General features: G+C 46.5%; 1 long non-coding RNA gene across 1 annotated transcript in view; it reads right to left on the bottom strand.

Moving 5' to 3' along the window:
- The window catches only part of LOC124595416, a 488,794-nt gene extending 473,166 nt beyond the window's left edge, over positions 1-15,628 (bottom strand). The window contains exon 1 of the long non-coding RNA XR_006978203.1: positions 15,456-15,628. This is a non-coding gene — a long non-coding RNA (uncharacterized LOC124595416). The remainder of the gene's footprint in view (positions 1-15,455) is intronic.
- Between the last annotated feature and the right edge of the window lie 233 nt (positions 15,629-15,861).

Genomic DNA, 15,861 nt, shown 5'->3' with positions numbered 1-15,861 from the left:
CCGAGAGCTGTTCAATTCGGTCGTTGGACTGTTTCCGCTAACCGTTGCAACAGGTGCGGTCCACGTGGTAACCTGGCCCGAAATTACATCTCAGCTACCGTACAGTTTTCATTTACTTTTTCCTATACGAAACTCATGTCTGTCAAAGTGCAAAGAGTTATTCCACTGGGGCTGATCGAGACCACACTTCAACTTGGGAACAGAGGCAACAGTGTGTTAGTGTCGCCGTCCTTCTCAACGTATACTTACGGGGCGGTCGGGTTCACCAGCTCTACAGTGTTAGCAATTATACAGGGCTATTACAAATGATTGAAGCGATTTCATAAATTCACTGTAGCTCCATTCATTGACATATGGTCACGACACACTACAGATACGTAGAAAAACTCATAAAGTTTTGTTCGGCTGAAGCCGCACTTCAGGTTTCTGCCGCCAGAGCTCTCGAGAGCGCAGTGAGACAAAATGGCGACAGGAGCCGATGTCGTGCTTGAAATGCACTCACATCAGTCAGTCATAACAGTGCAACGACACTTCAGGACGAAGTTCAACAAAGATCCACCAACTGCTAACTCCATTCGGCGATGGTATGCGCAGTTTAAAGCTTCTGGATGCCTCTGTAAGGGGAAATCAACGGGTCGGCCTGCAGTGAGCGAAGAAACGGTTGAACGCGGGCAGGCAAGTTTCACGCGTAGCCCGCGGAAGTCGACGAATAAAGCAAGCAGGGAGCTAAACGTACCACAGCCGACGGTTTGGAAAGATCTTACGGAAAAGGCTAAAGCAGAAGCCTTAAAAATGGTTCAAATGGCTCTGAGCACTATGGGACTCAACTGGTGTGGTCATAAGTCCCCTAGAACTTAGAACTACTTAAACCTAACTAACCTAAGGACATCACTCACATCCATGCCCGAGGCAGGATTCGAACCTGCGACCGTAGCGGTCGTGCGCTTCCAGACTGTAGCGCCTTTAACCGCTCGGCCACTCCGGCCGGCAGCAGCCTTACCGTTTACAATTGCTACAAGCCCTGACACCCGATGACAAAGTCAAACGCTTTGAATTTTCGGGCGCGGTTGCAACAGCTCATGGAAGAGGATGCGTTCAGTGCGAAACTTGTTTTCAGTGATGAAGCAACATTTTTTCTTGATGGGGAAGTCAACAGACACAATGTGCGAATCTGGGCGGTAGAGAATCCTCACGCATTCGTGCAGCAAATTCGCAATTCACCAAAAGTTAACGTGTTTTGTGCAATCTCACGGTTTAAAGTTTACAGCCCCTTTTTCTTCTGCGAAAAAAACGTTACAGGACACGTGTATCTGGACACGCTGGAAAATTGGCTCATGCCACAACTGGAGACCGACAGCGCCGACTTCATCTTTCAACAGGATGATGCTCCACCGCACTTCCATCATGACGTTCGGCATTTCTTAAACAGGAGATCGGAAAACCGATGGATCGGTCGTGGTGGAGATCATGATCAGCAATGCATGTCATGGGCTCCACGCTCTCCCGACTTAACCCCATGCGATTTCTTTCTGTGGGGTTATGTGAAAGATTCAGTGTTTAAACCTCCTCTACCAAGAAACGTGCCAGAACTGCGAGCTCGCATCAACGATGCTTTCGAACTCATTGATGGGGACATGCTGCGCCGAGTGTGGGAGGAACTTGATTATCGGCTTGATGTCTGCCAAATCACTAAAGGGGCACATATCGAACATTTGTGAATGCCTAATAAAACTTTTTGAGTTTTTGTATGTGTGTGCAAAGCATTGTGAAAATATCTCAAATAATAAAGTTATTGTAGAGCTGTGAAATCGCTTCAATTATTCGTAATAACCCTGTATATCTAATTATGGAGCCATTTCATGGCATTCTACGATTAGTTCTCCCATGCCACTGGCAGAACTGTCCCACGTGTTTGTATTCATAAACCTCGACTCAGTTGTTGCTACAGCAGGGTTCCCTACGTCAGTGATATAGTTATTCTTCTCCTGTATCATCGTGGGAACATCCAGTACATAAAGGGGAGGCCCTTTCCCTCATTTTCTTCTCAAAATTTTACAACTCCTGCAGTTTAAAATTTGTGAAAGAAGGGGGCGTAAGTAGGTCAGCCTCCTCGTTGAGACGTAAATATCGACTAAGAACTTCATAGCGGTAATGGGTGCAAGTAAGATGACATTTTGTCACTGACGGTGCAACTATCGCGTAAAGACGCAGGAAGAAAAGGAACTTGAGTTTCGACGTAACCTTTTCAAGGCTGAATACTTTTGTGTTACTTGTCTATTGATTACATTGATAGACTGCAGTGTTTGATAGCACCTTCGTGATGTTTGCTGATGTTCCGCTACTCAGATGCCAATGCAGTGCCTCTTTCGATCAGTTTTCTGATGCGGTTTCAGTACAGTTTTGGATCGTGATGTGTTAAGCGGGCGTGTGTTTACCGCGTCGGGTAGAGTGTCTGTGCGTTGGTAAACGTCCGCCCCGGACCACCGAGGGGTCAGTCGGGGTTAACAGCCGCAGCGGACCAATTGAAACGCCGGCGTGGCTTACGTGCGTGTACGTACCGTACCACGACAGACAGCTACCCACAATCGTCCAGTGTTCTGAAAATGAAATATTTTACGAGGGTAGCTGATACGAAATCCGACACGGATCGGGCAGATTCCGGCTTCACAGTTCGTCCCACGCTTTGCGTGGTCTCCCTACATTTCTCCTGTCTTCCGGGATTAATAGCGTCACTGGTTCCGGTAGTCAAAATGGTGCAAAGTCCGGCAACTTGGTTCAAATGTTCGAAAATGTGAAATTGAGCACTTCACAAAACACGCAAACGTAGTTATGATGTCTCTGAGCCATAACCAGCATGAGTCAACTCATAACAAATACTCGAGTACATCAGTTTGCGGCAGTAGAGTGATCACATGGGCTCAGTCGTACGTAAAGCAGGCAGCAGGCTTCGATTTATTGGTAGGATACTGGGAAAATGTAGTCGGTCTACAAAGGTGACTTGCTGCATGCTGCAACCCTTACTAGAATACTGCTCGAGTGTATAGTACACATACCAAATAGGAGTAACAGGGTATGCTGACGCACTCAAAGGAGAGCAGCACGAGTAGTTACAAGTTTTTCGACTCGTGGAAGAGCGCCACGGAACTACTGAGAAAGCTGCACTGGCAGAAGGGTGAAGATGCACGCCAGTTATCTCGTGGAAGCCTGCATACAGTGTTTCAGGAACCAGCAGAAACTGCCGAATCGAACAATAAGCTACAGCCTCCTATACTCCGATAAGGGACGCAAGGACAAGAGTAGACTAACTGCGGCATGCACAGACACAATTAAGCGTTCTTTCCGCGCTCTGCATGTGAACTGAACGGGAAGAAATTTTAATATATAGTGAAATGGAGGGTGTTTTGCGTAGTATGGATGTAAATGTAGATATCGAACATTTCCCTGCTGTATATGCTGTACATGCATCAATCCAGTCAGAAGGCTGCTGACAATATAATACAGGGGTCCAACTATGTGAGAGAGGCCTACGAGAGGTAGACACTGCTCGAAATAAAATGAATGACAGGACGGTGAAAATTCGTCTGGGTTTTTTGGCGGAATCGACACCCAGAAGACGGAAGGGCCTTTCGGCAGAGGAAACAAATGAATGGACGATTAGTGGGTTAGAGAAGTACTGGCTGGGTGTCAAGGCCGACCGAAGACCAAGGTCCAGAGACCGAACATGAGATTCGTCCACAGAGGCCCATTTATGAAAAATAGGTAATCCGACGGATTCGGATAATCAGCGAGTGCATAATATGAAATAAATAAACGAGTAATATTTTGCAGGCGGTGTAGCTTTCATAAACCGAAAGTAGTCCGAATAGAGACCAAAACCGCTTGTTACAATAAAGAAACAGTAAACAGTACAACTGTGTGTTATATAATGCAATTCCAAATATAAATTCGTGTCGTCTTGGTTCATCTAAAACTAGATAGATACTCCGCAAGCCACCGCATGGTGCGTGGCGGAGGGTACCGTGCACTATGCACTACTCCTTGTCACCCCCGCCCACCCCCCCACCCCCCCCCCCCCCCCCCCACCCCCCGGTCCACTCGCAAGTACAGCGAGGGAAAAACAATTGTGTGTCCGCCTCCGAAAGAGCCCTAATTTCTCGTATCTTACATTCGCGCAGTCCTTAAGCGCGATGTATGTTGGCGGGAGCAGAATCGTATTGCTGTCAACTTCAAATGCCGGTTATCTAAATTTTGTCAGTAGTGTTTCTCGAAAAGAACGTCGTTTTGCCTCCAGGGATTCCCATATGAGTTTGCAAAGCATCTCCGTAACACTTACGTGTTGTTCGAACCTACCGGTAACAAATCTAGGAGCCTGCCCCTAAAGTACTTCGACGTTTTCTTTGAATCCGAGCCGGCCGAAGTGGCCGTGCGGTTAAAGGCGCTGCAGTCTGGAACCGCAAGACCGCTACGGTCGCAGGTACGAATCCTGCCTCGGGCATGGATGTTTGTGATGTCCTTAGGTTAGTTAGGTTTAACTAGTTCTAAGTTCTAGGGGACTAATGACCTCAGCAGTTGAGTCCCATAGTGCTCAGAGCCATTTGAACCATTTTTTCAATCCGACCTGGTACGGATCCCAAATACTCGAGTAATACGCAAGAATAGGTCGCACCACCGTCCTATATGCGGTCTCCTTTGCAGATGAACCAGTCTATTCCAAAATTGCTCCAATAAACCGAAGTCGACCGTTCGCCTTCCCTACCACAGTTTTCATATGCTCGTTCCACCTCATATCGCTTTGCAGGCTACGCGCAGATATTTAACGACTTGACTGTGTCAAGCTGGACACTAGTAATACTACATCCGAACATTACAGGTTTGTTCTTCCCACTAATCCACATTCAGGGGCAGCTGCCATTCATTACAGCAATATTGTCTAAGTAGACTTGTATCTACCTACAGGTCCTCAACTTCGACACCTTACCGTACACCACGGCGTCGTCAGCAGACAACCGCACATTGATGCCCACCCTGTCCGCGAAATCATTTGTGTATATAGAGATCAAGATTGAAATTTGCTGGCGGCCGGAGTGGCCGAGCGGTACTAGTCGCTACAGTCTGGAACCGCCAGACCGCTACGGTCGCAGGTTCGAATCCTGCCTCGGGCATGGATGTGTGTGATGTCCTTAGGTTAGTTAGGTTTAAGTAGTTCTAAGTTCTAGGGGACTGATGACCTCAGAAGTTAAGTCCCATAGTGCTCAGGGCCATTTGAACCTTTTTTTTTAAAAAAAAAATTGCTGACGAAGGAGCGCTGTGTTCCCTTTGAAGTGCAGTCCCGCTGTGTGAAAGTCGCCGTCGCTCTAGACTTCCGGTTGAACAGTGTTCCTGGAGGAACTGCGAGCCTCAGCTGCAAAGAGGCCGCGATAAGCGCGCAGCCGGTCGCACTGCCCCGGCGACTCATGACGGCTGGGCCGCCCTGCACCCACCAAGCGTCATCATCACACGTGCCGACGCCGCGCGCCGGCGGAAGCCACAGAGCTGAGCCGCTGCGCTGCCAGTTCTCTGGCGCCGTGATCCCCACAACAGATCAAGTCGGCCGGTGGAAAAATTTAGCTATTGTTTACTCTGGTTACCTATCCCGTGTCATATGCTGAATTTAAGATGCCACTGCACCCTCAACACCGTAAACTTGAGCATAAATTTCACACTTGGAAGCAAATAGTGCGGAGAGTATACCCTGTATCAAAAACAACATGTGGAGGTTAGGAGGCCAAATGATACTGAAACAAGAGTTCAGTTCTGTCAATGAATAGCTGTATTTACAATTAAATGAATATCCCTAGCTGCATGCAGGCGTTGATATAAGTCAACGGGGACAGCTGAAAATTTGTGCCCCGACCGGGACTCGAATCCGGGATCTCCTGCTTACGTGGCAGACGCTCTATCCATCTGAGCCACCGAGGACACATAGTGCGACTGCAGGGACTTATCTTTGGCACGCCTCCCATGGGACCCACATTCCGAACTTATTGTCCCGCACTACATTCATAGTGCCCCTGCTCATTATACTCATTACTCGCTGCTTTTTGCCAATTTCTCGATGGCTCAGATGGATAGAGCTGGTTCGAGTCCCGGTCGGGGCACACATTTACAACAGTCCCAGTTGACTTAAATCAACGCCTGTATGCAGCTAGGGGTATTCATTTCACTGTAATTTCATTCTAACGAGCTGCATGGTCACCGATGGTATCTGTTCTTTCGGACATGTCCGAAAGAACAGATACCATCTTCATATATATATATATATATATATATATATATATATATAGCTGTATGTCGTAATGCATAAATGAGACTGACGGTTGTGACTTCCACAGCAATTCCTCTAAGCTTAAGTTGCTGCCTTAAATGTAAGCTGTTTACGGAATGAAAAAGCAAATGTTTGTTTCCCGACCTTTAGTGCCTTGCCTCCTCCCCTCTCCCCCCCCCCCCCCCCTTAAACCGTGGACTTTGCTGAAGTCAGGAGTCCAGACATACGTGTGGTTCCTGAAGAGGGGCAGCAGGCTTTTCAGTAGTTGCACAGCGTAAACCGTCTGACTGACTAATGACTTATCTACGTTCTAACGTTAGTCACCGTGGCCTCGCTTTGTTGGAACGGCGAACGGCTGAAAGCAAGGGGGAAACTACAACTGTTACATTTCCCAATACAATTAGCTCTACTATACGGCTTAATGATGATGGATTCGTAGTAGGTGAAATATTCCAGAATCGAAACAGCCCTACATTCAAATGGTTCAAATGGCTCTGAGCACTATGGGACTTAACAGCTATGGTCATCAGTCCCCTAGAACTTAGAACTACTTAAACCTAACTAACCTAAGGACATCACACAACACCCAGTCATCACGAGGCAGAGAAAATCCCTGACCCGCCGGAATCGAACCCGGGAACCCGGACGCGGGAAGCGAGAACGCTACCGCTGTGGAGAGCCCTACATTCGTATCTGCGGTCGGGGAATACTCAGGAGGAAGTTGTCATCAGGAGAAACGAATGTATCGTTCGACGGGTAGGTAGCTTGGAGAATTTAAAAAGGAAACCGAATAGGTTGAAGTTAGACATAGTGGGAATTAGTGAACTGCCGTGGCTGCATGAAAAAGAGTTCTGTTCAGATCAGACAGCATTTTCAATACAAAATCAAATAGTGACGGTGCAGTAGTAGGTCTAATAGCGAGTAAGACAATAGGAATGCGGTTAAGACACTATGAATAGTATGGTGAACGCATTTCTTTATAGTAGTAAACACACACATAAGGCCAAAACCCAGCACAGTAGTACATGTATAGAGACCGAAACAGTTAAAACTTGTACCCCTTTTATTTCGTGAACTGTTCAGAATATCGAAACGAGATTTTCGGCAAGATGATAATACGCGAAGGAGCTCATAATTCTCGTATATGAGTAATACTTTATGCCTTGTATCAACAGAAATATTGAAGCAAGTATGTTTTTTTATAATGGAACGATGTACTTATTTTAACGATATCGAAAGCTCTTTAAAAGACAAGTGCATTGAAACAACGGTTATTAAATTTTGCGTTGTAACTTACAGAAAAACTATGCGAAAAATTAGCTAAAATTGAAAGGCAAGATGGGCCAGAATCTGTTATAGCAGTCTAAACACGGCCAAGTAGGGCCCTCTTGTCAGGGTCTGTCGTTATATCAAACCTTTCCACAGTCTGCTTGCCTCCACAAAAGCTGTTCACTCAAACATAGGTACGTAGACACGAAAAATGTGTGTGAATTCCTAAGGGACCAAACTGCTGAGGTAATCGGTCCCTAGACTTACACACTACTTAAACTAACTTGTGCTAAGAACAACACACACACCCATACCCGAGGGAAGACTCGAACCTCTGGCGGGAGGGACCCCGCAATGTGTGACATGGCGTCTCAAACCTCGCGGCCACGTAAACACGTTTCAAATATTTACCCTAAGCCCCGTCTGATATACGAGACGATGCCATATACACTCTTGGAAATAGAAAAAAGAACACATTGACATCGGTGTGTCAGACCCACCATACTTGCTCCGGACACTGCGAGAGGGCTGTACAAGCAATGATCACACGCACGGCACAGCGGACACACCAGGAACCGCGGTGTTGGCCGTCGAATGGCGCTAGCTGCGCAGCATTTGTGCACCGCCGCCGTCAGTGTCAGCCAGTTTGCCGTGGCATACGGAGCTCCATCGCAGTCTTTAACACTGGTAGCATGCCGCGACAGCGTGGACGTGAACCGTATGTGCAGTTGACGGACTTTGAGCGAGGGCGTATAGTGGGCATGCGGGAGGCCGGGTGGACGTACCGCCGAATTGCTCAACACGTGGGGCGTGAGGTCTCCACAGTACATCGATGTTGTCGCCAGTGGTCGGCGGAAGGTGCACGTGCCCGTCGACCTGGGACCGGACCGCAGCGACGCACGGATGCACGCCAAGACCGTAGGATCCTACGCAGTGCCGTAGGGGACCGCACCGCCACTTCCCAGCAAATTAGGGACACTGTTGCTCCTGGGGTATCGGCGAGGACCATTCGCAACCGTCTCCATGAAGCTGGGCTACGGTCCAGCACACCGTTAGGCCGTCTTCCGCTCACGCCCCAACATCGTGCAGCCCGCCTCCAGTGGTGTCGCGACAGGCGTGAATGGAGGGACGAATGGAGACGTGTCGTCTTCAGCGATGAGAGTTGCTTCTGCCTTGGTGCCAATGATGGTCGTATGCGTGTTTGGCGCCGTGCAGGTGAGCGCCACAATCAGGACTGCATACGACCGAGGCACACAGGGCCAACACCCGGCATCATGGTGTGGGGAGCGATCTCCTACACTGGCCGTACACCACTGGTGATCGTCGAGGGGACACTGAATAGTGCACGGTACATCCAAACCGTCATCGAACCCATCGTTCTACCATTCCTAGACCGGCAAGGGAACTTGCTGTTCCAACAGGACAATGCACGTCCGCATGTATCCCGTGCCACCCAACGTGCTCTAGAAGGTGTAAGTCAACTACCCTGGCCAGCAAGATCTCCGGATCTGTCCCCCATTGAGCATGTTTGGGACTGGATGAAGCGTCGTCTCACGCGGTCTGCACGTCCAGCACGAACGCTGGTCCAACTGAGGCGCCAGGTGGAAATGGCATGGCAAGCCGTTCCACAAGACTACATCCAGCATCTCTACGATCGTCTCCATGGGAGAATAGCAGCCTGCATTGCTGCGAAAGGTGGATATATACTGTACTAGTGCCGACATTGAGCATGCTCTGTTGCCTGTGTCTATGTGCCTGTGGTTCTGCCAGTGTGATCATGTGATGTATGTGACCCCAGGAATGTGTCAATAAAGTTTCCCCTTCCTGGGACAATGAATTCACGGTGTTCTTATTTCAATTTCCAGGAGTGTACTTCCAGTTAAAGCAATCGTAGCAGACCCTGTCAGCGTACTGTAGTACTGCTACCTATCTCGAGACAGTACCGATAGTCGCCTCTCGACAGAACGCAGGGCGCGATTGTCAAGCAGTGCCGACTTCGCGGCTGCCAAACGAGAATTTTAAGACACCGTAACGTGTCTACCATAGTAGTGTGTAATTTACAATAGCGTCGGTGTGGGTCGGTGTTAGTTACTTGTTTGAGAAATGGATATTCCGATTTTTCGTCTGTCGTATCGCGACATCAACAATCAACCGCGTCGCGAGGGTTACGGGCCAAGTAAGGTTGAGTGGATTAAATCTGAGTGAACATTCTAGGTTTAAGAGAGGCATATGATGCGTCGGACTAAATCTCACAAGCGTAGACAATTCGTTCGGACATCGTACTGCAAAATCTTCAAACAACCATGTCGCGAACGGTGACGTGTACGTTCGTGAAGGTAACCGGTAACGCCACTAGAAAGGAGTGATGTTAATTGCAACAGCTGTGCCACACGTCTAAATTTGCGACAGCCTATTTTGAACCATGAATGTTGTGTGCTTTGTACTCCAAGTAATTTAAATGAGTCATTAACACCTCGACAATAGACTTCAATAAATTTCAACTGACTGTGTGGCTAACGTGCCCATAATCGATTACATCGGTCATATGATATCAGTGTGAACAGTGCAGCCCATTTCTGAGTCCGTGGTACAATATACTTCAATATCTTAAGTTATTCATGACTATCATTGTATTTTTCGCCATCCTGCCGCAACTAATGAACTTTGCAGGATTCTGTCTTTGGCTACTGGTGAGAGCTGCAAGAGGAAAATCACCGCGGGCAAACGAGGCACACCGGTCGTAAAATATTTAATACACTTGCCCGCGTCTTACGTAACTTTGTGCAGCGTTCGTAAGTGAGAGAGACCGAATATTTGGCTATTTTAAGCCCCGGACGTGTTACAACCTTGTGTCTGTGTCGCATAGAGCAGGGACAAGAGAAGTACTGTACGTCTTATATTAGGAGCGTAGGCCTATGATGTTGCTGCGTACATCGGCAGAGTCTGACGCGAGAGCCCGACTTGGCGGATCTAACACCAAACAGTCGAGTCCGCTAGCCTTAACTTTTAACTTCTAGCACTTTTCTCGGATCTTTTTGAGAACAGTTTCGACGCAAGCATCAGCAAGCGTTATACCACTGTACTCGTCTTTTCGGGAGCTTTTGAATACCGTTAAAAAGTATATAGTGCTTTAAAAATGCTCCTTTGAAAATCTCAGTACAAGAGTTCAGAGCACTGCGCATACATCGAAATGAATTGCCCCATCCGCCTAATATCCGGGCATATTACAAGGCAGTTCTAAAAATTGAACCAGTAATATCAACCCTAGTTACTAAACTATCGTAAAATGTACGATTGCTGTTCGTACCAATTCGCGGTGCCCGCCAGTCTGGTGTTGTCAGTATAATGTGGAAACAGGAGATTTTGTACTTATTCTACTTTGTATGTATAACCCTGGATTCTGTTTTGGGCGGCCGTGAGGTGGGTGGACTGCTGTGGCCTGTTGTGGGGTTGTGAACCACTGAGGGATACGGCGGGACGAAGCCTCTCCGTCGTTTCTAGGTCCCCGGTTCAATACACTCAATACTTTGTATATGGCATATCACTGGAGACCCTATAATTGTAATTAACTGTTGCACGAACTATAAATTGTGAATTCCTTCCAATAAAATGCGGAGTAGTAAAATTTACGATGGTTTAGTAACAATTTCATATAGCGTTCTAGGGGTTAAATTCGATATCGCACCACAAAAGTGCCGTACTTTAATACTGTCGTCTCACAAAACGGCGATCTGCGACGCGTTGAAATGTGTTGTTCAAAATATAAAAGAAAAAGATCTGGTGTCATTTCACTGCGCTCTCCAATGAGTGCTGACGTTCTTCAGACTACGATTCAAAGACTCTCGCGTCTTAGCAGGCTTAATACAAACTTCAGAGTAAGGTATTGTCACCAGCACTACTTCGCTCTGTCTTCATGCTTCAAAGCAAACATTCCAGAACATTAGGTTCTTCGTGGAATCGTAGCGCGTACTGTACACCCTATCGGCTGTTGCAGACATGCTCACTCCACATTCCACTCTTACTTGCACACACTGCTTTTACACGAGCTCCCAAATCCGGTTTCCTGTAAACCTCTTCCCCCGGCACCGCAGAATGATTGGTCACGTTACACCACAATATCGATTCTGGAAATGCGGGGGCTGGCTTCCGGATTTCAACTGTTCCCACAATCGCTAGTCGTTCCATGTAAGTTCTCTGCCGCATTTGAGTCGTGACTAGGTGGTTCTCAGATTTCTGCTTTGTTTTTAAATTGTCGGCTAATTAGGACGAAGTGACTTCGTGTGCAGTGACAGGAAAAACAAATATTAAAACTGACCAAGAAATTATTCATTTACTTGTAGCGAAGCATATTTTATTTTTATTTGATAGAAGAAGATACGGAAATGCTCATGTCTTTGATGAATTACTGAAATCGAACTGACGGGCGCTTATATTTTGCACGACTCGCCAATCTGAGAACTGCTATACCCTCATTCTTTTATTGGCTATGCTACTCGCACACAATCAACAGCTGGTGACAAAAGATTCGCTAATTCTATCCACTGCAGCAGAACTGTGTCTTTTGTCAAAATAAATTTTTCTAGTCATTTCGAGTTTACAAAACGATTGAGTAAAATACTGTTCCAGTGCTGATGACTTCGCATTATCTTCCACAACGCGTGTCGCCTAAGTTAATGTACGAAAACAGCTTCGCATTCATTGCTTTGAACAGATACGATTATTAAAAATCTCCTCTTGATCAATCTCCTCCTCCTTTCAATGTCACAGACTCCCATAACGTAATTGTATCCTTTCGTTATTCACATCATTACAAAACTGCCATCGTATTGACCAACTCGCGTTAAAAAACTGACGCTCAGAAAACAAATTACTGATCATGATACAGGTCAACACTGTAAACACGACACCTATAATCGGTTTCCAAAATTCTGTTTTCGTTTTCCGCTTCAAATGGTTCAAATGTCTGTGAGCACTATGTGACTTAACATATGGGGTCATCAGTCCCCTAGAACTTAGAACTACTTAAACCTAACTAACCTAAGGACATCACACACATCCATGCCCGAGGCAGGATTCGAACCTGCGACCGTAGCGGCAGCGCGGTTCCAGACTCAAGCGTCTAGAACCGCTCGGCCACACCGGCCGGCTCTTTTTCCGGAAGTTGTGTCACATGTCGGCGTAATAAGACACCGCACGTTCAACATTTTACTCTCTGTGCTTCAGGCTCCCCGCGCGGCACGATGTTCACTTCGGCGGTGAGAAATGTGGACCTTCTAGTCCCAAACCAACAATTATTTTGTAATGCTTTTATCTGACTTTTGTTCATACGCGGATTCGACGTAGTTTTATACATACGTTTCAAGCTTCCGCTAAAGCAATAGGAATCAACATACAAAACTACTACCAAAACATTTCCGTTATACGTAGGCGATAGTGAAGAAATGGGGAGATTGCACCGTTTTAGAAGCATGTTCCTATCTCGAAAGTAAAAAAGTAGAAATTACAAGACATGAAATTTTTCCACTCATCAGCAGAGTTGACATTTTGGGTCGAGCTCTCTTCTGCAGGCATTTTCTCTATGCAAGGTCATAGTATCAAAGGTGAAGCAATTATCAACGTACATTTCGTGGAAATAGATTTAACTTCATTGATTTTCGTACCGGTATCTGCAAATAATCGATTTCTACATTGCACACTGCTAGCGTTTATGGTTCGTTTCTCCAATTAAACACCCCTGAAAACTTGAAACGATTTCTGGCTTGCAGCTAAAACTCCAACCAATGCAACATCATGTTGTCGCAACCCGTTGTGACCCAGCCGATCATTGCTAGAAAACCCGCTTCAACCTTACGACATAAAAATGTCATGAGGTCTATATGGTAGTCCAGAAGAAATATGCCCCTCCCCCTCGTCAGTCTCACTAACACAGATGCGCAGTATTTAATCCCCTTGCTTTACTAGCAGCTGCTCTAGTAAGCGTCATCTCTCGCTACAGTGAATCACAGAGAATGAACGTATTCGCTAGGGAGAGATCTTTCTCTGAACGCTTGACAGTTACCATGGCTGCAACAGAGACGCCATCGGTTGCCATGGAAACCGGGAGGACGGTTGTATGAAGCCCCGCTTGTAATAGAATACAAGCAATTTAACAACGAGAAAAGTGTATGTTACTAAATCTTAGCAGGAGGTAATCTCGGGGACGTAACCTGCATACAATAAAGTAACGAATAACGGAATAGTTTTGCGGCTTTTCATTGCTATGTTCTATTAAGTTCTGCCGCCAAAACTGCAGCAATGTTCGAAACCTAAGGCCCTTAACAGAAAGAGCTGTACTTGAAATATCAGATCTCTCAGCCTATTTCGCTTCTGTGTGGCATCCCTTTACCATTGCCCGCTGTTTATCACGGTTGTGGAAGAGCTTTCAAACTCCAACAGACGAAGAAAATTAAGCGAGTTAGTAGAAATTGATCTTGTGGATGTAGCAACAGTATAAGCTGCAGGCTCTTAAAATCTCGTGTTTTTGACAAAGTTCGAAAGAATACGCAAAAAATTCGTCGAATTATCCGACAGAATGTTTTTTTTTTGTAGTATGCGTTAATGATATGTACGCTTTAGGAAGGTGCTTGGATTCTACTGACTGTGTTCTCTATATAACTACGAAGTTCGAAGAGCTAATAATTTTTTTTTTTTTTACTACACGGGTATGGTGCAAATAATAATGATAATAAAATACAGCAAAATCGATATCAAAAACGCTCGTATCTACAGTACACAAATAAAAACTATGTTTTGCACTCGTATGTAATATTTTTGTAAAACTGAGAAGTTGATCAGTAACAAGCAACTCCTGTCAAAGAGCAGCTAATCCTGCTCACCGTTTATTAGTCATCTACCAAGGAGCTGACAGACACACTCTTCTGCAGACAGAATGGCGTACAGTCTAATTTAAAAAAGGGAAGATTTTCTCCTCTTCGTTTCACTTTAGGTATGTATTAGGATTTTAAAAAATCACGTACAGTAGATTTACGGGTTGCTTCATTCGTAAATGGTTAAGTAGCTGTATTATTCTCCAAATAAAATGGAAGTATATTATTCACAGCATTGATATACTATACACAATACTTCGCAAGGCTGTTCTGTCTTTTTCTGAATACGTTACGTAGTAAGTATATTTTTGGAGCCACTTGTGCATTTTTACGACAGCAATTTCTTCTTCTGTGGTGACGTAGATTTACATGTTGGATCAAGCATTAATATTTTGCACCATAAAATAAAATCTGCGCCACCGAAAGAGTGCCGCGCCTGTAACCTTATATGCATTCTCTTCTGAGAGTGAAATCCAGAGAAACGTAAAATGAGCGGATGATGTAATCACACTCGCGTCCCACTGCCGAGGCAGTGTCAAGGTCCGAAACACGGACTAGCGGCTAGAAGCGCGTAACTCAGATCGCGGATAAAATCCACAAGTAATTTACGTAAAAAAATTACACATCTGGAATCATTTGTAGCTATGATGAGACACCGACGATTCTGCAATGTTTAGTACACAAATAAAGTATGCTGTGATGAAAGCGTGCGATTTTCTGGTTGTAAAGCTTTTTCTGCATTTACATATGTAACCTTCAAATCTTGCGCGAAGCAAGGCAGAGGTTACTTTTTATTTATAGCACCTCATTTTGGGACAGAAGCGTCGAACGTGAAATCAATCCAAGCAGAGCTAAGCATTGTTTCTGAACCACTAATCTGCTCTGCGCTGAGTGAGTCTGGTCCAGAAAGTCGCGCGGGAACTTGGTTTGGTGCGCGAGCACAAACATAAACAGCTTTCTGGGCAAGCAATTATACGCGAGACGACACGCAGTTAGAGCATCTGTGTGAGACGTACCGGAACGACGGTGGCGCGGGAGCAGCGGCCCGGGACGCAGCAACGCCGGTAGGTCCTGTCAGCCGGCGTCACACCAGCCGGCCAGGTGTCGGCAGCAACGTCAACGTCACACACGCGCGATAGCACACGCCACACACGCGCCGCCACCGTTTCTGCTGCTGCGCCAGTGAGCGCGCTGCACACGAGTGGCAATCTGCATGGCGCCGCGGCCCCCGCACCCCGCGCGGGACACAGACTGGCCACGCGCATGCGCACAGGCTGCTGCTGCGCGACCCCCGCGCACGTGTCTGAGGATCTAGGGACTGCCGCACTCCCCGTCAAGCGCGCGGAAGCCTATGTAGGCTGCAGTGACGGCTCAAGTGATGAATTTGCCAGACCAAAGATACATCCACGCACTCCCTAATAG

The sequence above is a fragment of the Schistocerca americana genome, chromosome 2, assembly GCF_021461395.2.
Source record: "Schistocerca americana isolate TAMUIC-IGC-003095 chromosome 2, iqSchAmer2.1, whole genome shotgun sequence".
Lineage (NCBI taxonomy): Eukaryota > Metazoa > Arthropoda > Insecta > Orthoptera > Acrididae > Schistocerca > Schistocerca americana.
The sequence above is the reverse complement of the archived record's forward strand: the minus strand, read 5'-3'. Positions and strand labels throughout refer to the sequence as shown.